The following is a 27293-nucleotide window of genomic DNA, read 5'->3' as shown; positions in this document are numbered from 1 at the left end:
CACACAGAAAGTAAAGATGGTACACAGAGAGGGTGACATACTTCAAGGAGAGACACAGATGGTGCAAGCAAACACAGACAAGGTACACACAGACAGTGAAATCATACACCACAAATCAAATGCAGAAAACATTTAAAGGAAACTGACATATAGAGACTAATTAAAGCACACAGAGGGTAAGATAGTGAAAACAGTGAAAATGGAACAAGCAGAGGGTGTGAGACTACAAGCACAGAAGAAAAAGATTTAACATGGGACCCATTTTGTATTTCTAGCTGCTATTTTGTTTGCCATGTGCTCTGCCCTACCTTTCTGTTAACTGTTCTTCCAGCCTGCCTAGACACAAACTATGTTTGGCATGCTCCACTTCACACTTGCCTACTACACTAATATAACTGCCAAACTATTTTTGAAGCTGTATGAAGAAGTAAATCTCCTCACACTTTGCTAAGCTAGCAGATTTTGCAAACGCAAATTAGTCATTTTGCTTGCTTACATCAGCCAGGACTGCCCCTCGCTTTTATGCTGAGTATGTAACCCTCACATATATAAGGCCCCTTTTTTCTGTACTCTTTAAACTGCCTCATGCAGTTGCTAAGGCCTGTATGAGACGTAGTCTCAATTCATTTGACTTTAATAAAAATGATCTTTTAAATTTCAGCTTCTGTGCCAACTTCTTATTATTGTGGGATCAAAAGGACTAAGTATCAGTGAGACCCCTGAGGAGAATTAAGAGGCTTAAGATGTCACCAATCGATGCCATTTAGCCATATTCATCTTAATTGAATCTTGACGCACAGTGTGATTTTAGCCACATGAGAATATGCCAGACAGAGGGAGAGCTAAAGTGCACACACAGAAAGTAAAGATGGTGCACAGAGAGGGTGACATACTTCAAGGAGAGACATGGATGGTGCAAGCAAACACAGACAAGGTACACACAGATAGTGAAATCATACACCACAGATCAAATGCAGAAAATATTTAAAGAAAACTGACATACAGAGGCTAAATAAAGCACACAGAGGGTAAGATAGTGAAAACTGAGTGAAATGGAACAAGCAGAGGGTGTGAGACTACACGCACAGAAGAAAAAGATTTAACATGGGACCCATTTTGTATTTCTAGCTGCCATTTTGTTTGCCATGTGCTCTGCCCTACCTTTCTGTTAACTGTTCTTCCAGCCTGCCTAGACACAAACTATGTTTAGCATGCTCCACTTTGCACATGCCTACTACACTAATATAACTGCCAGGCTATTTTTGCAGCTGTATGAAGAAGTAAATCTCCTCACACTTTGCTAAGCAAGCACATTTTGCAAACGCAAATTAGTCATTTTGCTTGCTTACATCAGCCAGGACTGCCCCTCGCTTTTATGCTGGGTATGTAACCCTCACATATATAAGGCCCCAGTGTTCTGTACTCTTTAAACTGCCTCATTCAGTTGCTAAGGCCTCTATGAGACGTAGTCTCAACTCATTTGACTTTAATAAAAATGATCTTTTAAATTTCAGCTTCCTTGCTAACTTCTTATTATTGTGGGATCAAAAGGACTAAGTATCAGTGAGACCCCTGAGGAGAATTAAGAGGATTAAGATGTCACCAATCGATGCCATTCAGCCAGATTCATCTTAAATGAATCTTGACACACAGTGTGATCTTAGCCACATGAGAATATGCCAGACAGAGGGAGAGCTATAGTGCACACAGAAAAGAACATGTTGCAAGCAAAAACTATACTTTAGAGGCAGAACAGAGACCATATATATAAGCAAGACATTACATTCATTTCTCTTTTCAACAGCACACCCTGTATCTTTATTGCACAGCATAGAGACTAATTGGGAAATTAAGAAGCCTGACACACATTCTGCATAGGTCTGTCTAGCTCTGCATATCCCATAGCCTTACTCACTTCAAGAATACATCATTACCATATTTTTAAACACATGAACAAAGCAACTTATTCAGCCAGATTCATCTAAAATGAATCTTGACTCACAGTGTGATCTTAGACACATAACAATATACCACACAGAGGGAAAGCTATAGTGCACACAGAAAAGAACATGATGTAAGCAAAAACGATATTTTACAGGCAGAACACAGCCCATATATATATAAACAAGACATTACATGCCTTTCTCATTGCAATAGCACACCCTATATCTTTATTGCACAGCATAGAGACTAATTGGGAAATTAAGAGGCCTGACACACTTTCTGCATAGGTCTGTCTAGCTCTGCATATCCTATAGCCTTACTCACTTCAAGAATACATCATTGCCATATTTTTGAACACATGAACAAAAACAACTTGTTCAGCCAGATTCATCTAAAATGAATCTTGACGCACAGTGTGATCTTAGACACATAACAATATGCCACACAGAGGGAGAGCTATATTGCACACAGAAAAGAACATAATGCAAGCAAAAACTATATTTTACAGGCAGAACAAAGCCCATATATATAAGCAAGACATTACATTCCTTTCTCATTGCAAGAGCACACCCTATATCTTTATTGCACATCATGTAAATGTAAATGTAGTTGAGCTTATATAGCGCACAGCTACCCGCAGTGGGTTTCCCGGCGCTTGCTTAGGGAACCCTTCCTGGTATTCCCCTGTGAGATAGCAGGGTATCCACAAGGTGAAAGTCAGGCATCCCGCCGCGAGGGGCCGTTGTGACAGAGCATAGAGACTAATTGCGACATTAAGAGGCCTGATACACATTCTGCGTAGGTCTGTCTAGCTCTGCATGTCCTATAGCCTTACTCACTTCAAGAGTATATCATTACCATATTTTTAAACACATCAACTAAGCAAATTATTCAGCCAGATTCATCTTAAATGAATCATGACGCACAGTGTGAGCTTAGACACATAACAATATGCCAGACAGAGGGAGTTCTATAGTGCACACAGAAAAGAACATGATGCAAGCAAAAACTATATTTTAGAGGCTGAACAGAGACCATATATATAAGCAAGACATTACATTCATTCCTCATTTCAACAGCACACCCTGAATCTTTACTGACCAGCACAGAGACTAATTGGGAAATTAAGAGGCCTGACACACATTCTGCATAGGTCTGTCTAGCTCTATATGTCCTATTGCCTTACTCACTTCAAGATTACATCATTACCATATTTTTAAACACATTAACCAAGCAACTTATTCAACCAGATTCATCTAAAATGAATCTTGACGCACAGTGTGATCCTAGACACATGACAATATGCAAGACAGAGGGAGAGCTATAGTGCACACACAGAAAGTAACACAGAGCGGGTGACATGGTTCAAGGAGAAACACAAATGGTGCAAGCAAACACAAAAATGGTACACACACAGTAAAATGGAGTAAGTGAGAGAGTAGAATTTATGGAAAGAAAGAGGAAATTAAAGAAAGAGTTGTGGAAAGAGAGGAAGTCAGTCAGAGAGAGAGAAAGAGAGGGACAGTGAGGAACTGTAAGGGAGTGAGGCAGTTATATTGACTAACACAGAGGAAAATGACAAATGCAGTGAAAGCAAAAGAGGGACAAAAATAATGGGAGTTAGCAAAAGGGAATGAGGAAAGGAAAATAAAAGAAGTGGATTGACAGATGCAGGGAACAAAACAAAGTGAGAGGCAGTAAGGGAATGGGACCAGGAGAAAAAGAATGAGAGTGATGTACAAAGAAGAGAACATAACGTTGGGAAAGAGGGGAGAAATTTAATGAAAGACAGTGTCAGTAAGGGAAGATATATGAAGGTGACAAAAGAGAAAGGAGGGAAAAAGAACCATATTAAGAGAAAGGAAAAAGGAATAAGTGAAACAGAAAGATTTATGGAAAAAGAGAGGAAAGAAAAAGAACAGTGGTGCAAAGAAAGAGAAACAGTGAGAGAGACAAACACAGGGACAGTGAGGGACTTCCATATTAGAACACATTTATCTTATAACTTAAACTGCACAAACATAGATCCCCTTACAAATTAACAACTCACCTTTAAAAATGCTTTTGAAGATTTAGAACAGTGTCAATAACACACCAGATTTTCTTGAGCAGAATCTCTAAAATGAACCTCAGACACTGCAACCAGTAAATGGCATTGAATCCCTTTCATTTCAGACCCATATTCTCGTACATAACCAATCAAATTTCTTCCCACACAATTTCAAAACCAAACTAACATTTCAACTGGTTCTACCTTTCAACATTTGAAAAGTCACATACAGTTCAACTTTCCCCCTCTGCCCTCTCTGCCTGTTACGATAGTAACACTCCATACAGCACCTGGGTGGACACACAGGTCAGAAGTTCATATCTCAATGTTGCAAATAAATCCAACAAGGCTGTTTGACATTGCAATACACCTGCTTATCCAGTGCTATGTTACTTTTGATTACTTTTTCCCAACCAATAGCATTTTTCCTTCTTAAAAAACATTAGCATGCACCCTAGTTTTTAATGTTAAATTTTAAGAAACAACCAATCATTTCAAGTTTTTCAATTGCACTGAATCTCATCCACATTTTTTCTAAACTCTCAGCTTCAAACTGCCATTTGACTTCCAGAGCCCATCTGAGTACTACCGGACCTGCCTTAAAATGCTAAAAGTCTGGATTGTAGGACATAGCTATATTTTCTGGAGTGAAAGGTATGCAACAAATAGATGCTTTCTCAACCTTGATCTACCAAATGTGGATATTATGTGGATTGACCAGAGAGGATTGAGATGTCACCAATTGATGCCATTGGTAAAATCCTTTATGCATCTCCCACACCCTGACCTCATAATTGTGCACTGTGGTGGCAATGACCTGGGCACTTTGACTGGGGTAGGTCTGGAAATGCTTTTAAAGGACACCTTTGTCCAATTGATGTAATTTTTTCCACAAACTGCCTTGGTATATTCTAATATATGCCAAAGGCAAAAATGGAACTGGTCCAACCAATATTGTCCATGGATTAAGAAAGCAAGGAAACATGTGAATAAGTCTGTTTCTGCTTTCCTCAGAGACTATGGCATGGGTTCTATATACCACAACAACTTGTGTTACAACATGCAAGGCATCTATAGGAGAGATGTTGTACATTTTACAGATGAGGGGAGGGAACAGAGTCTTCCTTTTAAACTTTAGACTCTGCATCGGTAATTACTTGTAGGTACAAAAAACACTCAATGAACACAGCGGCTCTTTTTAGAGCCACCCAACATCTAAACACACAAACTTGTTATTTAAATCAATTTTTTGTTGTTTTTTATTCTGACGTGTTTGCACCGTGCGCGCACCTCGCGATTTTTTTTTTTTTTTTAAACCAGATTTTTGGGGCCTTCAGGGGTTTTCCTAACTATATATATATATATATATATATACATAAAATATAAAAATTATAACGTATTTTTTTCACAGATATTAAATGTATTAAAAATATGTCATTAAGTTTATATTACTTTCTCATCACTCTTTTCCTTAACCTCACAACTCTTCTCTCACCCTCCCTCACCCCCTTACTCCGCTTCCCTCACTTATCCTCATTCCCCATGTTAACTCCCCTTCCTCTCACTCCCCTCCCACACTCACCTTCTTTCAGTTCCCCTGCTTCACTTCCCTTCCCCTCTCTTCCCTTCCTTCGCTCCCTCACTCATTTTCTTTTCCTCTCTCACCGTACTCCACTTCACTCACTCCTTCTCTCACTCCCTCTGTCCTCTCACTTCCTCACTCCTCTTCCCTCACTCCCTCTGTCTTACCCTCACTCCCTCCATCCCCTCACTCTGTGACTCCCCCTTCACTCCCCCTCTCACCTCACGTTCCATCCCTCACTGTCATCAACTCACCCTCACTCACTCCCCTTCGGTCATTTGTTCCCTCAGTCACTTTCTCCCCTTCATTCAGTCATTTTATTCATTCATTTATGCAGTACACATTCATTGAAAAAAGAATGACACAATATATAAAGAATATAGCTCTTTTTGGAGAATTGTAGGTAGTTCTGATAAGAACTTTTTTTTTCTTCTTTTTTAGTTTTGAATTTTTTTATACTTTTTCAGAACGATTTTTAAAAAAAATTGTATTTTCATTCAGGACAAAAACAAAAGCAGGGAATGCAAAACTGCTCAACAGGAGCAAAAAAAAGGAGAAAAATTAGGGATGGGTGGAGCAGCGGTGTTCTTTCTTCCTTCAAACAATTATTTCAATGATCTGCTCCCCGTAGCAGAGCAGTTCATCACACTGTTTGCATTTTATTTTTAAATCTGCAAACACCGACTGTATGTTCTGGATTAAATGTGCTGCTTCTCTTCCAGAAGGTGTTGCTGCTCCGGTGGAGGTGCTGGCGCCATCTCTTGGGGGATTGCTTGCCAGGTCCCTGGTGCTCTCCCTTGCAAAGGTATTAGGGTGCATCCTCTCCACATGCCGGATCAAGGTGGCATTCCCAAAACTGTATTTGCAGGTAGGATCCCCACGTGACAGAGTTGTGTCACAAATCCGGCAGGTCACTTTGGCTGCATTCATTTTTTTTCCCCCTCTGGGAAAGTGAAGAACTTCCAGATTAAATGTTCTTTGACTTTTCTCTGGGGGGGATCTTCAGGCACAAATTCAACATCAGTGATGTCATCAGTGATGTCATTTGAGATGTCATCAGTGATGTCATCAGTGATGTCACTGACCATGTCATGAATGATGTAATATGTGACATCATCAGCAGTGGATTGCGGGCGCGCGAGTTATAGTGAGTCCAACTAACTATAACATGGGAATTTCAACGGTTTTGTATGAGTAAAATGTTCAGCTAACTATAACTGGTGTGAAACCTATGGTTTTTTCAGTGAATTTCAAAGGTTTTTTAAATTCTAATTCCTAACTATGAGTGTTAAACCTATGGTTTTTTCAGTGAATTTCAAAGGTTTTTTAAATGCTAATTCCTAACTATAACGAGTGTTAAACCTATGTTTTTTTCAGTGAATTTAAAGGTTTTTTAAATGCTAATTCCTAACTATAACGAGTTTGAAACCTACGGTTTTTAAAGTGAATTATTATTATTTTTTAATTATTATATATTTTTTTAATTTTTCAAATATTCTATATTTTTGTAATATTAATTTTTTAATGTATTTTTCCAATGTTTTTTTTTATTTTTTAACTCCGGAGCGCTCAGGGTACGCGCACCCGTAAACGCACCCGTACACGTAGCGTGAGCGCTATTCCCGCAAGCGAAAAAATATATATTTCTGTATTTAAAGTAAATAATAATGGAAGACATTCAGTGGCATATTTAACTTTTAAACACATTTCTGAAAATCGTGTTGCAGCAAGACCTAGACTCACCCATATTATTGTTCTAGATTTGGCATATAGACTTGCTGATGATAACCGATCTGAACATTCGTATGCTCCAATTTCTCGATGCGACAACATCTTCAGACTGTAACTGTACAATTTCTTACTTAGGCTCTTTTCATGAGAAATTTCTTCCCGCATTCCCTTTAGTTCTGTCTTTTCTCATTTTGTTATGTAAGACGTTACATATCGAGCCACAGCAATAGAGTTGTCAGCAACATATTGAATATCCATGTTAGCATTCCACATGGACAAAATGACTGGGTTATAGTCATTTATGTATTTGGACTCTTCATTTCTTTTTAAGTTGTAAGTATTTTTGGGTGATTTTCTTGTTACAGTATGGCGTAAAGATGACATCAAATTGTTCACTCTTCCTTTTGATGTTACTGGACGTGGAAATGCAAAACGACATTTTGTGTAGAACTTGTCCTTAGATTTGTATTTTCGACGACAGTATTTTCCACAACGATGGGTTTGAAATCGTAACACTTGTTGTCTTAAATTGCTTTCTTCTGTACTTTTTGGTACAGCACATGTAGCATATTGTTCAATAAAACTCATCACTTTCTCATCTGAATCTGTTCCGAATTTGGGGGCATCTTTGATCCATAGCAGCATATGTATGTGAGGAGCACCTCTTGCTTGATACTCCTTTCTCCAAAAGCAATTCAGAACATCTCCGAGAGGAGGATTTTTTTTGTTTGTGATATAAGACATCATAGCTTCAAATCTATGATTGAAATACCTGCATACATTAACTGGATCCAAAGAGCACAGTTCTCCAGGTGTCTTGTATTCTATATTTTCTATGTTTGCATTTGCCTCTCGAAGAAATTGAAGTAAGTCTTCCCAAGCATACTCAGCACAGTTAAGAGTAAGGAACCATGTAGGAGTTCCTAAGTTTCTTAGCATACATTTCAGTTCCCCATGACGATGGTACCAATACTCATTGGTACCACGCTGACATGCCATGAGATTAATTAGCTGAGACTCCAAAATAGTGTCTTGCTGTTGGACTTTATCCATAAAGACCCTTGCCGAAACATTTTGCTGACGTACTCCACTTTTCAGTATATGGTTCACTGCATAAGAAAGTCCAGACAAATCACTCTCAAACAGAAGATGAAAGAAATATGGAATACATTGGCGAAACCTTGGATCTTCTGCATATAATCTTAAAGTCCGGTATTCAGATGCAGGAATTTTAACAGATCGGTCTTCATATCGACCACCTTGACTTGTTGGAAATAACTGAGGAAAACAACGAGCTTCCAAGCTTTCTTCCCATACACTAATAGGACTTCCTTTTGCTTCTTTCATTTGGAACAAATCAATAGCATTCCCCATTACTTCTTTGGAATGCAGAGGATGAACACTATAATGTTCATAAATTTCTTCACTTCTAGACATATCTACTTTTTCAATTTGCCCAGCTGAGAAATCACTGTCCTCTTCTACAGTTGTTTCCTCTTCCCCTACATATTCATTTTTGTAGTACTGATTGTTTTTTATCAAATACAACGTTGCCTTTTTGACTTTCCTAACATCCACTAATTCTTGCCAGATTTTCTTACTCTTTGTAGGAACGCCATTAACTTTTTCAATACCAATTGTATCAATATTTGTCTTTAAATCTAGAGGCAAATAAACAACTCTTCCCTTTAATCCTCTCTGTAAATCTGAAGGAGGCAATTTCCCTGTCTTTGGCTCCATGCGAACAATAGCCTGAAATGGATGCACACATTGAATCAGAATAGACTCATAAGTATTTAAATCCATCAATTCAGAAGGAATGTTTACCAACTCAAGATTATTATGTACAGCTCTAGCAGGCATTTTGTTTTCATTTAATTTAATATAACAATATTTACAAATACGCAGATCAGAACCCAAATCAAAACAATTCTCTACCAACAAATACCTTGCAAAATCCTTCCACTCATTATTATTTTACTTTTCACTTTTTACATATATATCAACTAACCTAGTCCGATTCTTATAATAAGTTCGTCGACAACACACACAAGAACAATTTGGCCTTTCACTTGAAATGACCTTAAACTGTGTAATTTCATGGTCCAAATTTTATGTACATTCTCTTACACATTACCTTCTATTACTGTATCAGTTTCTGCACTGCCCTCTTTTTCACCAAAGTAACTTAACTCAATTTCTTCACAAATGTTGTTCACATCTAATACAGATCCATGCAAAAGAGCACTGTTCAACTTTTTTAACATTAGTGCTGGACTTTTTGCATAATACAACCTTCTCACTAATTTCCTCACTTTAGTATGATGTACTGCTAACATCCTAAAATGATGAAAAACACTCTGACATACTTTTCTAGAAAGAAAAGCCAGTGAATGCCCATGCAAACCTGTTTTTTCTCTTACTCTGCAAGGATCTAACTCTTGCAACATTTTAATTTTTTGTTTTAGACTTATCTTAGTATATGTACGTAAGAAATTGCGAAACAAATCAATTGAATCCTGTCGCACACTAAAATACTACTACAATTCCAAGTGTTCACTGGAGCCTTAGGATGTCTCCCTAAAACTTCATCAGCTAACACCTCTTCTGCATTTCTAGGCGCAATTTTTTCTTTTTCAATCGGACAACCGTCCTTCACCTCATATCCTCGACCACTGGTGTCAACTGCATGCACCAAATCATTATCCTGAAAATAACTCTCTTCATTAAAAAATGGCTCACAACTTGAACTATGCTTCCATTCTCCATAAAAAAATCACAAAAATTAGTCCGATTAATTACTCTTTTCCACTTACTTTTTGATTTTAAAACATTGATTACCTTGTCGAGTGTACGAATTCTATTGATTACTAAAATAAATATGTTTTTTTTCATTTCAAAAGCCTGATCAACTATCCTCTCTATACTTTTTTTTTCTTATATAAATCAGTTTTCCTTTTGCAATTTTTAACATTGTTTTAATAAATTTAAAACAAATCTGTTATAAAACATTCCCCTACGAATGTCAATGAACTGATTTTTACGTCTATTAATATAGACAATATCATCTTCATAAACTTTTTCGACATTTTTGCTGGGATTTTGCTTTTTCTTTGTAGTTGCAGAAACATTTTTTTTTCTTTTGTGCATTATCTTGACTTTTTTTACATTGAGTTAATTTCCGTATGAAATGCTTAGTTGCCTTACCAGGAACATTCTTCTTTTTCTCTGTATTTTGTTTTTTACATACATCTTGTAATTGCGTTTTCTTGGAAAAGTAAGTTTTCTTATATTTTCTTTTTTGACGAGATTTTGTAGGCATTTTGCCTCTTCTTTTTCTTGATAATTACAATGTGTTGTAAAGAAAAAAGAACATATTGTAGACCACTACTAACATACTACATAGCAATTACAATAACTAAACGATATAAACACTAGTTTACAACATAAGTAATTTTATAGCACAGCAACCGTGTCTCACCAGAGTAGGAAATCATGCAGTGAGTGCTGTTTCTCACTTTATGGCAGAACAGGTTCAACATTAATGTCACTCTCTGACTGCACTATCTCTCTCTTTGCATGTGTCATCTCACTCTCTGCCTGCGCCATCTCTCTCTTTGCGTATGTCATCTCACTCTCTGCCTGCCCCATCTCTCTCTTTGCATGTGTCATCTCTCTCTTTGCATTTGTCATCTCACTCTCTGCCTGCGCCATCTCTCTCTTTGCGTATGTCATCTCTCTCTTTGCGTGTGACATCTCACTCTCTGCCTGCACCATGTCTATCTTTGCGTGTGTCATCTTACTCTCTGCCTGCACCATCTCCCCTCTGCCTGCATCATGTCTCCCTCCACCTACGTTATCTCTCTCTTTGTGTGTGTCATCTCACTCTCTGCCTGCACCATCTCTCTCTTTGCATGTGTCATCTCACTCTCCGCCTGCGCCATCTCTCTCTTTGCGTATGTCATCTCACTCTCTGCCTGCCCCATCTCTCTCTTTGCATGTGTCATCTCTCTCTTTGCATTTGTCATCTCACTCTCTGCCTGCGCCATCTCTCTCTTTGCGTATATCATCTCTCTCTTTGTGTGTGACATCTCACTCTCTGCCTGCACCATGTCTATCTTTGCATGTGTCATCTTACTCTCTGCCTGCACCATCTCCCCTCTGCCTGCATCATGTCTCCCTCCACCTACGTTATCTATCTGTTTGCGTGTGTCATCTCACTCTCTGCCTGCACCATCTCTCTCTTTGCATGTGTCATCACACTCTTTGCCTGCGCCATCTCTCTCTTTGTGTGTGTCATCTCACGGAGAGAGAGATGCCACAGGCACAGGGAACATCCCTCTCTTTGCGTGTGTTATCTCACTCTCTGCCTGCATCATCTCTCTCTTTGCGTGTGTCATCTCACTCTCTGCCAGCATCATCTCTCTCTTTGTGTGTGTCATCTCACTCTTTGCCTGCGTCATCTCTCTCTTTGTGTGTGTCATCTCACAAAGAGAGAGATGCCACAGGCACAGGGAACAACTCTCTCTTTGCGTGTGTCATCTTTCTCTGTACCTGCATCATCTCTCTCTTTGCGTGTGTCATCTCACTCTCTACCTGCGTCATCTCTCTCTTTGCGTGTGTCATCTCACTCTCTGCCTGCACCATCTCTCTCTTTGCATGTGTCATCTCTCTCTGCCTGCACCATCTCTCTCTTTGCGTGTGTCATCTCTCTCTTTGCGTGTGCAGGCAGAGAGTGAGATGGCACACACAAAGAGAGACATGGTGCAGGCACAGAGAGAGATGTCACACGCAAAGAGAGAGATGACACAAGCAAAGAGAGAGATGGTGCAGGCAGAGAGAATATACAAAGGCATGTACCATGTCATTTCAGTCTCTACCTGCGTCATCTCAACACTGTCATCTCACTCTCTGCCTGCGCTATCTCACACACAAAGAGAGAGATGACACACGCAAAGAGATGGTGCAGGCAGAGAGTGAGATGACTCATGCAAAGAGAGAGATGATGCAGGCGGTGAGTGAGAGGACACACGCAAAGAGAGAGATGACGCAGGTGGTGAGAGACATGATGCAGACAGTGTTTTGTCTGTGCTCATACCATCTCACCGTCTCTCTGCACCATCTTTACAGATTAAGGAAAAAAGTGCAAATATAATTCTTTCTTTCACCCAGACACTCTCTGTGATCCTGGTCAAAATAGTCTGACACTTATACTAGAGAAGTAGGTGCATTCTGTTAGTTAGGTCATTCTGGGCATGTGAGAAGTGGAGTATGTTAAACATAGTTTGTCTCTAGACAGGCTACAAAGACAGTTAACAGAAAGGCAGGAGAGAGCACATGGAAGAGAAAATGGCTGCCAGAAATACAAAATGGCTTCCAGCTCATGCCAACAAATCTGTCTAATATTCAACACATGGGCTGAGTTCTCTGTCTTAAAGAAATGACTGTGATAAATGGTTTTAATAAAATGAGCACTTTTAAAGTTTTTCACCAGGATTTTACATGTAATCTACCATGTCTGTGTCTGCTTGCACTATGTGTGCCTGTGCTCATACTATCTCACTGTCTCTACTGGCAAAAAACAGACCATATATGTATACAAGCAAGACATAACATTCCCTTTTCATTTCAACAGCACACCCTGGATCTTTATTGCACGGGCTTAGAGCCTATTTGGGAAATATGAGGCCTGACAGACATGCTGCCTAAGATTCTCTACTAGTACATATCCTAAAGCCTAACTGACTTCAAGAATACATGTATTCCCATATTTTTAAACACATCAACTAAGCAAATTATTCACCCAGATTTATTTAAAATCAAGCTTGACTCACAGTGTGATCTTAGACACATGACCAGGAAGTTACATGCAATCTACCATGTCTGTCTCTGCCTCCACTATGTGTGTCTGTGCTCATACTATCTCACTGTCTCTACTGGCAAAAAACAGACCATATATATATAAGCAAGACATAACATTCCTTATTCATTTCAACAGCACACCCTGGATCTTTATTACACAGAATAGAGCCTATTTTTGAACTAAGAGGCCTGACAGACATGCTGCCTAAGATTCTCTACTAGTACGTATCCTAAAGCCTAATTGACTTCAATAATACATGTATTCCCATATTTTTAAACACATCAACTAAGCAAATTATTCACCCAGATTCATTTAAAATCAAGCTTGACTCACAGTGTGATCTTCGACACATGACCAGGATGTTACATGTAATCTACCATGTCTGTGTCTGCTTGCACTATGTGTGCCTGTGCTCACACTATCTCACTGTCTCTACTGGGAAAAAACAGACCATATATATATACAAGCAAGACATAACATTCCCTTTTCATTTCAACAGCACACCCTGGATCTTTATTGCACAGCTTAGAGCCTATTTGGGAACTAAGAGGCCTGTCAGACATGCTGCCTAAGATTCTCTACTAGTACATATCCTAAAGCCTAACTGGATTCAAGAATACATGTATTCCCATATTTTAAACACATCAACTAAGCAAATTATTCACCCAGATACATTTAAAATCAAGCTTGACTCACAGTGTGATCTTAGACACATGACCAGAATGTTACATGTAATCTACCATGTCTGTCTCTGCCTCTACTATGTGTGTCTGTGCTCATACTATCTCACTGTCTCTACTGGCAAAAAACAGACCACATATATATATAAGCAAGACATAACATTCCTTATTTATTTCAACAGCACACCCTGGATCTTTATTGCACAGCTTAGAACCTATTTGGGAACTAAGAGGCCTGACACACATGCTGCCTAAGATTCTCTACTAGTACATATCCTAAAGCCTAACTGACTTCAGGAATGCATGTATTCCCATATTATTAAACACATCAACTAAGCAAATTATTCACCCAGATACATTTAAAATCAAGCTTGACTCACAGTGTGATCTTAGACACATGACCAGGAAGTTACATGTAATCTATCATGTCTGTCTCTGCTTGCACTATGTGTGTATGTGCTCATACTATCTCACTGTCTCTACTGGCAAAAAACAGACTGTTGTAACTTTAGAATGACCCCTTCCTTCTTGCCTCTTTCCCCCCTCCCTTTTCCTCCTCCTTGGTTTCACCCTAGCTGTCAGCCTGGAGGCAGTCTTGGAACGTTGTCATTATTATGCCACCCAGCTGGGTGCACCGGATGATTTACGACTAATAAACCTATCTCATCATCATCACCGTGTAGTGTCTCCTTACTACACTTTTGGCGACAGAGGATCAAGGAGCTGAGCCAGGGTCAGCGTGGTGCACCCCCCTGGAGTGAATTTTGCTGGGGACGGAAGAAAATTAAAGACTCTTCACCTACCCGTTCCGTTGAACCTCTGCCTGGCATCTCCGCCGTGTGTTTCTTCAGCTTCTCGTCTTTTGGTTTCAGCATGGATTGAGATAGCTTTATTGTTATTAAAGCGACATCCAGGCATTTTCGGGAAGGTTGCTGTGAGCCTATGTCGGCGGCGGAGCTGGCTGTGAAGTACCGATTCCTGAAGCGAAGGTTCGTCTTCATGTAAAGAGGGAGTCGTGTGACGTGTGAGGTGGTTCGCGGGAGGGTGACTGACTCAAGCGGTGCTGTCAGTGCTGATGTGAAGTAAGCGGTCATCGATTTTTCATCGTCCTCTGGCCGCGCAGGGTAACTTTATCAAGTATGTTCTGCGCTTCGTGTTGAAGAGGCTTGAGTGACATCGCCTTTGGGTCGAGGCGCCGATGAGTAGAAGAGCGGCAATTTTGTGAAGTGTTTTCTTCCTCCAGTCCTTGTTTAGTTTCCTGAAGGTGCGGAACTTTTTTCTCATCAGTTCTGTTGGTTCACGTCGGCTCGGCGAGGGAGAGCAGCGCTGTGGGGCATTGAACGGCGTCAGAACTCTTACTGCACGGTGAGGCTGAGAGAAAGCGACGGCTCCCACCACAGGAAGTTCCCGCCCATTTCCACAAACTGAGAATATCGAGGAAACTGAAAGAGGACTTGGGGGTTTACTAAGCTAGGAGTCAGGGATATAAAGGTGAAGTGCTGGGTTATTTGGATTTATTGGGAGTATTACACTCGCTATTTATTTCCTTTAAGTGTTATGCCTATGCAAGTGTGTACCTATTGATCTTACTCAGTGAGGCATATTTCTTGTTTCTTCAACTGTGAGCTTAGTAATAATTTGTTTTAAAAGCAAGTTTTCCTAGCCCTCTACTGTATGGCCATGGCAGGTGCAGGTATGAGCCAGCCCCCACCTTTCCTAAATGACCTGGGGGAGCCGGAAATACCTTGGAAGAGATAGGTTGGAATTTTCAAGTCTTATCTCATAGCGATAGGGGGAGCTAATTATAACAATGTTAGGAAACAACATATATTGTTACATAATTTGGGCATACATGGAAGAAAAGTGTTTGAAGACATAACTGGAAGACTAGTAGATGATGAACAAGAAGAGGTTGAGGGTGTGAATGTTTATGATTATACCTTGATAAAATTGGAAGAACATTTTAAAATGAAGCTCAATGTAGTGGAAAGGCATAAGTTCTATAAAAGGGCCCAGAAGAAAGATGAGAAAATCACAAATTATGTAGCTGTTCTTAAGGGTTTAGCTGCAACATGTGATTTCGGGGCATTAACGGACTCTATGATAAGGGACCAGATTGTGAGGTGCACAAATGATTCAAGGATTCAGGAAGAGCTCCTTACGAGAAATCCTGACCTGGAAGAGGCTTTGAGTATAGCTAAAGGATTAGAGCATACAGCCATGTGTATGAAAGAGATGAAAATACCTGAAGGGGCATTAAGGGAGAAGAATGAGAGTAAAGGGGCACAAGAGGGGGAGACCATTTGCAAGGTAGGAGAAAAATCTAAGGTTGGTCAGCGCATTAACCCCCAGGGTTGGTTATGTTACAAATGTGGTAGCCCAAATCACCTGGCAAACAGCTGGAAGTGTCCTGCCAGGGATACTCTGTGTAGGAAATGCAACAAAAGAGGGCATTTTTCCAAGGTGTGTAAAAATGTTAACCAGAAAATACATATGGTGGAAAATGTAGAAATTGAAGATGTAAAGGAGAAGACGTTTATTTTCCAGGTGGGGGATGAGGAGGAAAGTGAATGTAATGAACATCCAAAATGTGAGATTACCTTGGATGGGAGAAGATTTGAGGTTTTTGCTGATTCATGTTCCCGATACACACTCATAGACAAGAGGGAGTTTGAGGAAAAGTTTGCGGGACAGGGGGTAGTTTTGGAGAGAGCTGACATAAACCCAGTAGGATATTACAAGGAGTGCATACCGCTAGAGGGAATGACACAAATGAGAATAACTTTTAAGGATAGGCACACAGTAGGGACAGTGTATGTTGCCAAGAGGGGTTCTAATCTGTTGGGTTGGAAACATCAGAAGGAACTTGGTATCAAATTGGATCCCAACAACAAGGAACAGGTGCTCTTGGTAGAACCCTCCAGTGTTGCAGAAGATGTTATCCAGGAGTTTAAGGAAGTATTTAGTGAAAAGCTGGGGGTGCTAAAGAACTATATGCATAGGATTACACTGAAGGAGGGGGCAAGGCCTGTGATACACAGAACACGTTCAATACCCCTACGCATGAAAGAACCTTTGAAAACCGAGTTGGACAAACTGGTTAGCCAAAGAGTGATCAAAGAAATAGAGACATCTTCATGGTTGGCTCCAGTCGTGATCACGACCAAGGACGGAGGAAAGAACATTAGGTTGTGTGTAGACCTGAGAGACTTGAATGCAAACATCCTCGTAGACCGGTACCCCCTCCCAAGAATTGGAGAGATGTTAACCACCATACAGGGGGCGAGGTATTTTAGTGTGCTGGATTTGTCCTCAGCCTATTATCAGATAGAGCTACATCCAGATTCACAGTCCCTGACAGCGTTCACAACTCCGTTCGGCAATTTCAAGTTTTTAAGGATGCCTTTTGGTTTGGCGTCGGCGGCAGCGGCTTTCCAAAGGGTTATGCAGCACATCCTAAGGGAATGCAAAAAAAACCATGTGCTTTCAAGATGACATTCTCACCTATGGCTCAAGTGAGGAGGAACACAGTGAAAACTTAAAAGGAGTTTTAAGGAAGCTAAGGGAAGTAGGATTCACCACCAGGCTGAGCAAATGCAAGTTAGGTGTGAGCTCCGTGGATTACTTGGGTCATACCATCTCCGAAGAAGGTATTAAACCTAAATGTGATTTGGTCAATGCAGTCAGAGATGCACCAACGCCTTCCAACAAAGAGGAATTGTTGTCATTCCTTGGTTTGGCAGAATACATGGCTAAGTTCATTAGAGACTTTGCCATCAGAACACATGCCATGAGAGAATTGGTGAAGAAAGACAGCATGTTTGATTGGGGTGAAAGGCAGGAAGAGGCGTTCAGAGACATAAAGAATGCCATAATTCAGGCACCCTTCATTGGCAAATTTGATCAAGGAAAAGAAATAGTAATAACCACCGATGCGAGCAACAAGGGAATAGGAGCAACACTATCACAGAAGGTGGAAAAACAACTTAAGGTGATTGCTTTTGCGTCAAGAACACTTACTTCTCCAGAAGCTAATTATTCTACGGTGGAGAAGGAGGCTCTGGCAGTATACTGGGCCATCAAACACTTCAAATTCTATGTGTGGGGGGTACCATTTGAGGTGCACACGGACCACAAGCCATTGGTCCCACTATTCAGCAAGAAGAATATGGAGGATATGACCCCACGCATAGCCAAGTGGGTCTTGGGCCTACAGGGGTATAATTTTCGAGCAGTATACATTCCTGGACAACTTAACAGAGTGGCGGACTACCTCTCTAGAGCTCAGGTTTCCGATGAAACAGCTGAGGAAAAAGTGCAGGATGACATCTTGGAGATAAATGTAACTGCTGTGATGAAGGAAGAGTGGGAAGAGTACATTAAAAAAGATGAGACTTTGAGGAAAGTTAAGGAGTACATTGTCAAGGGATGGCCAAAGAAGTGCAAGGAGCTGGAGAGAGAAATCCAACCGTTTTGGAATGTAAGAGAGGATCTCTCTATTGATGCGAACTTTGTCATGAAGTCGGGGAAACTAGTGCCGCCTGAGGGAGTGAGGCAGCAAATCATCAACTTAGCCCATGAAGGCCATCTGGGCAGAAGCTTGTGCAAGAATAGACTAAGAGCTGACTATTGGTTCCCAGAGATGGACCGGGAAATGGAGGAGAAAGTTCGTGACTGTTATGCTTGCAGCATCAGCGACAAGTCAAAAATCACTAAGCACTCTCCGTTAATACCAGTAGAAGTACCTGAGGCTCCGTGGAGTAAACTGGGATTTGATATCACAGGACCCATTCATGGAAGAGGTTCACAGGAGTTGTATCTATTGGTGCTGATAGACTACTTTACCAACTGGATCTCTCACAAATTCGTGGTAAATATCAACACCAAAGCTTTGATAGGTTTCTTGAAAGAGGTGTTCACGAGAGAGGGGATTCCCGCTACTATAATAACAGACAACGGGGTCCAGCTGGTTTCAGAAGAAATGACTGAATTCTTAAAAGACTGTTCTCTTTCCCACGTCCGCACGCCGTTGTACTGCCCCAAGGCCAATGGCAAAGTGGAAAGGGCGAATCGTTTACTTAAGGAGAGCATCAAGTTGGCAGGAAGATCAGGAAAGAATATGGAAGACGCTATATTGGAAACTTTGTGGGCATACCATACCACCCCTAATTCTATAACAGGGCATTCACCTTTCGAACTTATGAGAGGAAGGAAAGCAGGATCTAAGCTGTCCCCACAGTGGATGGAGAGAGGAAGTCGCCTAGAAATAGACTGGAGAGGTGAAGAGGAGAATTGAAGACAAGCAAGACAAATATAAAGAGTGGTACGACAAGAAGTGGGGAGTAAGAGAAAAGAAACTTAGTAGTGGACAGATGGTGTACATCAGGAAGCCTGACAGAATGGGGAAAAGTGAAGACAGGTTCTACCCTCCAGGGAGGATAAGAGAGGTTAAGAGCAATGTTGTAGTTATGCAGGACGGGGGAGTGTGGAGTCAGGATAGGGTGGTTCCAGTTACTACAGAAGGAAACTTGTTAAGGGAAGATAGGGCTGGATCAGGCGACAGAGCAAGGGAGCTGGGGCACCGCAGGGAGAGTCAAAGAAAAAAGAACATCCCAGCTTGGCACCGTCAGTATAGCATGAGGTGATTTTTCCAGCCATTAAAGGTTATCCCTGGTCCCCTTCCCTAGGTATTGTAATTGCTGCATAGACCGGTTTTTGGGGACCCATGTTCCTCCTTCCTACCACACCTTCTTTGCCCACCTCCTTTCCCTTCCCTTTGTTCTCTTAGGGATAAAGATGTGTTGTAACTTTAGAATGACCCCTTCCTTCTTGCCTCTTTCCCCCCTCCCTTTTCCTCCTCCTTGGTTTCACCCTAGCTGTCAGCCTGGAGGCAGTCTTGGAACGTTGTCATTATTATGCCACCCAGCTGGGTGCACCGGATGATTTACGACTAATAAACCTATCTCATCATCATCACCGTGTAGTGTCTCCTTACTACACAGACCATATATATATATATAAGTAAGACATAACATTCCTTTTTCATTTCAACAGCACACCCTGGATCTTTGTTCACAGCTTAGAGCCTATTTGGGAACTAAGAGGCCTGACAGACATGTGATTCTAGCCAAAAATGTTAAAGCCATACACTTTACGAAATTTTGTTTAGCATTGTAAATCGTTTAAGACACAGAGCACAGTCCATATAAATAAGCACTACTCTTAGAAGCGGCTGTCTCTAGTTGGCAGAGGTATACACTTCTGACAAATAGGGACACACCTTTTCTAGTCAGGGCAAGGGGATCACACACTTAGATAACCCCTGCTCACCCCCTTGGTAGCTTGGCAAAGCAGACAGGCTTATCTCAGAGGCAGTGCGTTAAGCATTTATGACCACATACAGTAATAAAGTGAATACACCACAAATGGACACAACACAGTAGTATTATAAAAATAAGAATGTTTATATAAGGCTTAGCACAAGACCAAATAACGACAAAAATATACCACAATCTTAATAAATACTCTTGGAAGGAAAAATAATAGTTTGAGCACGGTTTCTACTTTAGTACAAAGTCTTTAGTAACAAAAGCAACTCTTCTTCTTCAAAACACAGTTCTTGGCAACAATGTAACCCACACGGGAGTCACACGACGTCGAGGCAAAGTTAATCCAAAGGTTCGACGTCAACCGCGAGGAGCGCTACGTCGAGCCCGGAGTCGCACAGACCCCCCAACACAGTACCTTGGAAAAGTGAAGCACTCGATGATCAGCGGCGTCGAGATGTCCGGCGTCGCGTCCTCGGCGTCGATCGGGCCTCGGAGTCGGGGCGATCTGCAGCGGCGTCGACAGATGTCAGGCAGGAGCAGCGCTCACGAGATGTAGCAGGATACGGCGTCATCGTCGATGTGGATGTTGCAAGAGTGAGCAGCGCTCACGGCATCGTGAGTGCTCGATGTCGATGCGATCAGCGGCGGCGTCGACACAGGGTCACTTGGAGCTGGAGCCGAACTCGCTACTCACTGGCGTCGCTACTGGCGTCGATCGGGCCCGGCGTCCGGCGTCGAAGGTGCGGGATACTGGAGCCGTTACTCACGATGTCGAGCTGGATTCGGCGGCGTCCGTCGGCGTCGAGATTGCTGGATTCTTCAGAGGTGCTGGATTTTCAGGTTCCAGCAACAAGCACTTTCAGCAAATAAATGAAGTCCTTTGGCCCTGTGACTTCAACAGGAGGCTGGCACTCTTCCAGCCCTTGGAGATTTCCTTGTCAAAGCTTGAGAGTACACACTCAGTTCCTCTCTCCTGGTTCCTTGGCAAAAATAAAGAAGCAACTGCAGGATTCCCCCAACAAACAGCACATTGGCAGAAGGGGTAGGCAAGTCCTTGGATCAGCAGGCTTCTTGTCCTTGGTTCAGGTTTCCTTGTCAGAAGTGATCTAAATTCTTGGTTCAGGGGGTCCTTCTCTTATACCCCTTTTTGGCTTTGATCCCTTTGTCCATGCAGGGGAATTTCCCCCCATCTCGGGTTTGTTGTGGGTGTTGCCAGGCCGAGGCACCTGGCCTATTCACTGTGCAGGGCAGAGTCTTCAGCCACCCAGCAGGAGTGGAGCCATCATTGTCGCTGGCAGGGGCAGGGCCATCAGTCGCCCGGTAGGAGGTGGGGCCAGGAGAGTCCCTGGCAGGCACAGAGTCATCAGTCGTCTGGCAGGGGGGCGGAGCCAGCATTGTATCAGGCAGGGCAGGCTATCAGGAGCTACTCTTCCCCTACTCTCAATGCAAATGCCCCACTCACCCCACACTGACTCATTCAGACCTCTGGAGCCACCCAGCTCCTGTCACACGCACACCAGAACCAGCAGAGACTGGTAGACAGTTAGACAAGAAATTAGCTACTTTCTAAAAGTGCTATTTTCAAACACAGAGTCCAAAAACCATCCACCCAAACGGATGCGTTATTAAACCCTGAGTTCAGGGATACCAAACTCGACATTGCACCATGCTCCCTGAGCCCGCTAGGATTATAGCATTAATAATCCTGGCAGCCCATTCTAACTTATGGAGAGCAGGTTTCCTTACAATAGTGAAAAACGAATATGGCTGTAATTCACTATTAGGACATGCCAACCTTGTCAGGCTTGTCCTACCTTATGCTTACAATGCACCCTGCCCTTGGGCCTACCATAGGGGTGACTAACATGAAGTTAAGGGAAGGTTTTATGTACTTGCAAGTAGGTATACTTGCGCAGTCCTCGTGACAGTCAGACTGCACGTGGTCTAGCAATGGCAGACCTTCAGACATACTTTTACTAGGCCGCTCTAGTGGGTGGCACAACATGTGCTGCAAGCCCACTAGCAGCATTTGTATTTACAAGCCCTGGCACTCCTGGTGCACTCTACTAGGGACTGACTGTAAACCAAATAAGCCAAACATGGAATCCAATCAATACATCAATTTCACATAGGGAGCACTTGCACTGTGGCACTGATCAGCAGTGCCACAGTGCCCAAAGCAATATACCAGCAAAAACATCGTAAACAGAGGAGGCAAGCAGAAAAAATGGAGAAGAGACTCATGCCAATGATGTCAGGTCTAACACGTGTCCCCTCCAGCTGAAATGTGGGGAGAACTACCCTTACCCTAGGGAGTCCTCATCACTAAGGCGGAAAAATCTGGACAGACCATCAGCATTGGCGTGATCTGTGCCAGGGCGGTGTTCCACCGTGAAGTCCATCCCCTGTAGGAAAATGGACCACCTCAACAGCTTTGGATTCTCACCCATCATCTGCATCAACCATCTGAGGGGCCTGTGGTCTGTCTGTACCCGGAAGTGAGTCCCAAACAGGTAGGGTCTTAGCTTCTTCAGCGCCCAGACCACAGCAAATGCTTCTCTCTCTATCGCACTCCACCTCTGTTCCCTGGGAAGTAACCTCCTACTGATGAAGGCTACAGGTAAGTCTCGGCCCTCTTCATTCACCTGAGCTAGAACAGCCCCCACGCCATGCTCTGAAGCGTCCGTCTGGACAACAAATTCTTTAGAAAAGTCGGGTGCCTGGAGAATGGGTGCTGTGCACATTGCGGTTTTCAGGGTGTCAAAGGCCGTCTGACAGGCGTCAGTCCAGATCACAAGTCGTGGCTGCTTCCTGGAAGTCAGCGAAGTCAAGGGGTGCACAATGTTACCATAATCCTTGACGAACCTCCTGTAGTAACCCGTGGGACCCAAGAAGGCTCTCACCTGAGTCTGGGTTTTGGGCGGTGCCCATGCCAGGATGGTATCAATCTTTGGTTGTAGTGGGGCCACCTTGCCGCTCCCTACTTGGTGCCCCAAGTACACCACTGAGCCCTGCCCAATCTGGTACTTACTGGCTTTGATTGTGAGGCCTGCTCTGCGCAGGGCCAACAACACTTCCTGGAGGTGGCGCAAGTGTTCCTCCCAGCTGGCGCTGAACACTGCGATGTCGTCCAGGTAGGCGGCACTGAAATCCTCCAGCCAAGACCTGGTTGACCAACCTCTGGAAGGTGGCAGGGGCATTCTTCATCCCAAACGGCATAACCCGGAACTGGTAGTGCCCATCTGGTGTGGAGAATGCTGACCTCTCTTTTGCCCCATCAGTCAAGGCGATCTGCCAGTACCCAGACATTAGATCAAACGTACTAAGGTACCGGGAAGCCCCCAACCGATCTATGAGCTCATCAGCTCTGGGGATGGGGTGCGCGTCAGTCTTGGTGACTGAATTGAGTCCTCGGTAATCCACACAGAACCGAAGTTCCGGTGAAGCACCAGGCGCTGCAGCCTTTGGGACCAAGACCACTGGGCTGGCCCAAGGACTGCTAGAGGACTCAACCACCCCTAAGGCAAACATTTTGGAGACCTCCTCCTTGATGTATGCTCCGACCTTGTCAGTCACCCTGTAAGCCTTGTGCTTCACAGGAGTGCTGTACCCAGTGTCCACATCATGGACACACCACTGAGTGACACCAGGAATCAAGGTGAACAGATCAGGGAATTGTCCCAACAGTTGGCGACAATCCTGCTGCTGCTAAGGGGTCAGTGTGTCAGAGAGGACAACACCATCCACTGACCCATCTTGCTCTTTTGCATACAGGAGGTCAGGAAGAGGCTCACTCTCCTCCTCCATTCCAGCATCTGTAGCTAGGAGCATGCCCTCTTCGGATCTTTCTAAGTGGGGCTTCAAACGGTTGACATGCAGGACCCGCAAGGGGTTCCTGGGAGACTTCAAGTCCACCATGTAGGTGACATCGCTCTTTTTCTCCACAACCTCAAACGGTCCAGTCCACCTGTCCTTGAGCGCACAAGGTTCCACAGGGGACATGACCCAAACTTTCTGTCCAGGCTGAAACTCTACCAGAGTGGCATTCCGGTCGTACCACCGCTTCATCTCTTCCTGGCTGGCCTCCAGATTTGCCTGAGCAAGATCTCTGAAGCGCCTAGTCTGGTTCCTAAAGGCCAGCATGTAACTGTATACATCCTGGGGAGGTTTCCTGGGAGATTGCTCCCAGCCTTCTTTGACCAGACTCAAAGGTCCTCTTACTGGGTGTCCATACAAAAGCTCAAAGGGGCTGAACCCTAGAGACTTCTGTGGCACCTCACGGTAAGCAAACAGCAGGCATGGCAAGAGGACATCCCATTTACGCCTCATTGGTTCTTCAAGACCCATAATCATGCCTTTAAGGGTACGGTTGAATCTCTCAACCAACCCATTACCTTGGGGGTGGTAAGGAGTGGTGAACTTGTAGGTTACCCCACACTCCTTCCACAGGGACTTCATATAATTGGAAATGAAGTTGGTGCCCCGGTCTGACACCACCTCTCTGGGGAACCCCATCCGGGAGAAAACACCCATCAGTGCCCGTCTCACCACGGGGGCCGTCACTGTTCTGAGAGGGATGGCTTCCGGGTACCGTGTGGCATGGTCCACCAAGACCAGGATGAACCTGTTGCCCATGGCTGTCTTGGGGTCCAGGGGCCCAACAATGTCAATCCACACCCGGTCAAAGGGGGTAATGACCACGGGAAAAGGCTGGAGGGGAGCCTTCTGCTTCCGCCCGCTTTTCCCACTTGCCTGGCAAGTTTGACAGGTCTTGCAATGGATATCTGTATCCCTTCTCATCTGAGGCAAATAAAAATGGGTGACAAGACTGTCATAGGTCTTGTCCTGCCCCAGATGTCCAGCTAACGGAACGTCATGAGCCAAACCCAGTAGGAATGCTCTGAAGCGCTGGGGTACCACGAGCACACGGGCTGACCCAGGCTCAGCAGCCTTAGGTGCGCTATACAGGAGATCGTTCTCCCAGTAGACCAAATGTGACCCTGACTGATCACCTGTTGTCTGGGCTGAGGCCTGCTGCCTCATACCCACAAGAGAAGGGCACACTTTCTGTTCTGCACAAAATTCTTCCCTGGAGGGATCACCATCCTGCTGCCAGTGGGTCAGCTCTGGCAGGTCTCCCAGTTCAGCAACTTGTTCACCTGTGGGTTCCAGGGCAGCCCTCTCAAGGTCTGCCTCCTCCTGGACCACGGGAACTACGGGGATGGTTTCCCGTGCCCCCTGCCTCTTCTCTTCACAGCTGGGTCCTGGGCCATACTTTCAGGCCCCAGAACCCCATCAACACCCTTACTTGCTGTCATCGAGCGAGTGGTTGCACACACCCACTCTGGCACACCCAACATTTTCAAATGTGTCTCCCTCTCCACCTTAGCCCAAGGGGAGTCTTCCAAATCATTGCCCAGGAGACAATCAACAGGCATGGCGGGCCTTACAGCAACTTGAAGAGTTCCTGAAACTCCCCCAATTCAAAGGGAACCTGAGCTACCTCACACTCTCTCTGGGAGTTGTCAGCAGCTATCACAGGGTAGAATGCATGGGGAACCACCTGCTCTCTGGACACCAAGTGACACTTGACAGCTGTCACACTCGCTCCGGTGTCTATGGCCATTAATGGTCACCCACTGCCTATATTTCTTAGTGTTACTAGGCAGAGGGGGTGGAGGGACAATTTCCATGTCTCCTAAAGAGACCAGGGACATCACTGCGGGACCCTCCCCACCATGGGCAACCATCTCCTCCCGTCCCAGGGCTACACTCGCCAACTGACGGGGGGCTGCACGGGGTGGTGCACTAGAGTTCTTCAAGGGACACTGGGGATCATAAAAATGGTGTCCCACCTGTTTACAAGCGAAGCAGGTCATTGGGCCCCTATGACCAGGTTTACCTGTCGGGCCTCTGATTTCTTCACTGGGGGAGGCTGGGAACCCTTCCCTTGGTTCCCTTGGGGATTACTTTGGGGCCCTTTCTGGAACTCCCTCTGTTTACCCTTGTCCCCCCCACTCTTCTGCTGGGGACCCTGCCCACCTTTGGCTGAGTCTCCCACTGGACCCTTGTGGACCCTGGTACTGACCCAGCGGTCCGCCTCCTCAGCAAGTTTTCTAGGGTTAGATATCTTGCTATCAATAAGGTGCTGGCGCAGCTCTGGAAAACAGTTATTAGACAAGTGCTCCCAAGCAAACAAATCATAAAGAGCATCATAACTTTCTACTTTGCTGCCCTTTACCCAACCATCCATGGCTCTGCAAAAAAATGACACATATTCAACCCACGTAGTACCAGGCAATTTCTTACATTCTCTAAAGGCCTGTCTGTACTTTTCTGGGGTTAGGCCATACCTCAACATTAAAGCATCTTTCATATGAGCATAAGACATCCTATCCTCAACAGGCATGTCTAACAGGGTATCTCTTCCCTCATTCACAAAGCGACCCCACAACCCCGCTCCCCAATCCTTCTCAGCGACCCGGTGGGCCAACAATGCTAACTCATATGCTTTGAACCATTGACCAATATCCTCATTCTTCTGAAAATCTTTGATCACATCTTTAGGAAAATAAAACCTACTTTCTGCAGGCACAGATGGGATGCTGCCACCAAAGGGATTCAATTCTAAATTCTTAGCTTTGAGCTCCATGTCCCTCACCATTTTCTCACGCTCAAAAGCTAACTTTTCTCTTTCAAACTCCAACCTTTTGATCTCCATATCAGCTTCTCTCCTGCCTCTTGCATTCTCTATCTCCAACTGCCCATCTATCTTAAGTTTTGCCATCTCCATGTTGTATGCTCGCTCCTTCGCCCTTTCTTCTCTTTCTTCAGGGGAAAGACCCTTGGAGGAAACACTGCTGCCGGGAGGGGATACAGGCCCATTCACGGGCACTTCCTCCTCCCCTTCCCCTGTAGGTACCACCACCGGATCAGAGGGGTCTCTGGCCTCTAACCAGGCCTCCAATGCTTTGAGATATTCTTCCTTAACTTTGAGGCCTGTTGTAGGAACTTTAAATTGCTTGCAAAAGGATTTCAGCTGCTGTAACTTGTAATCCTTTACCTTACTCCTATCAAACTCCTCCACAACAACAGGGGTAGTGCCTCCAGCATT

This window comes from Lissotriton helveticus, chromosome 5_1 (assembly GCF_964261635.1).
Source record: "Lissotriton helveticus chromosome 5_1, aLisHel1.1, whole genome shotgun sequence".
Taxonomy (NCBI): Eukaryota; Metazoa; Chordata; class Amphibia; order Caudata; family Salamandridae; genus Lissotriton; species Lissotriton helveticus.
The sequence above is the reverse complement of the archived record's forward strand: the minus strand, read 5'-3'. Positions refer to the sequence as shown.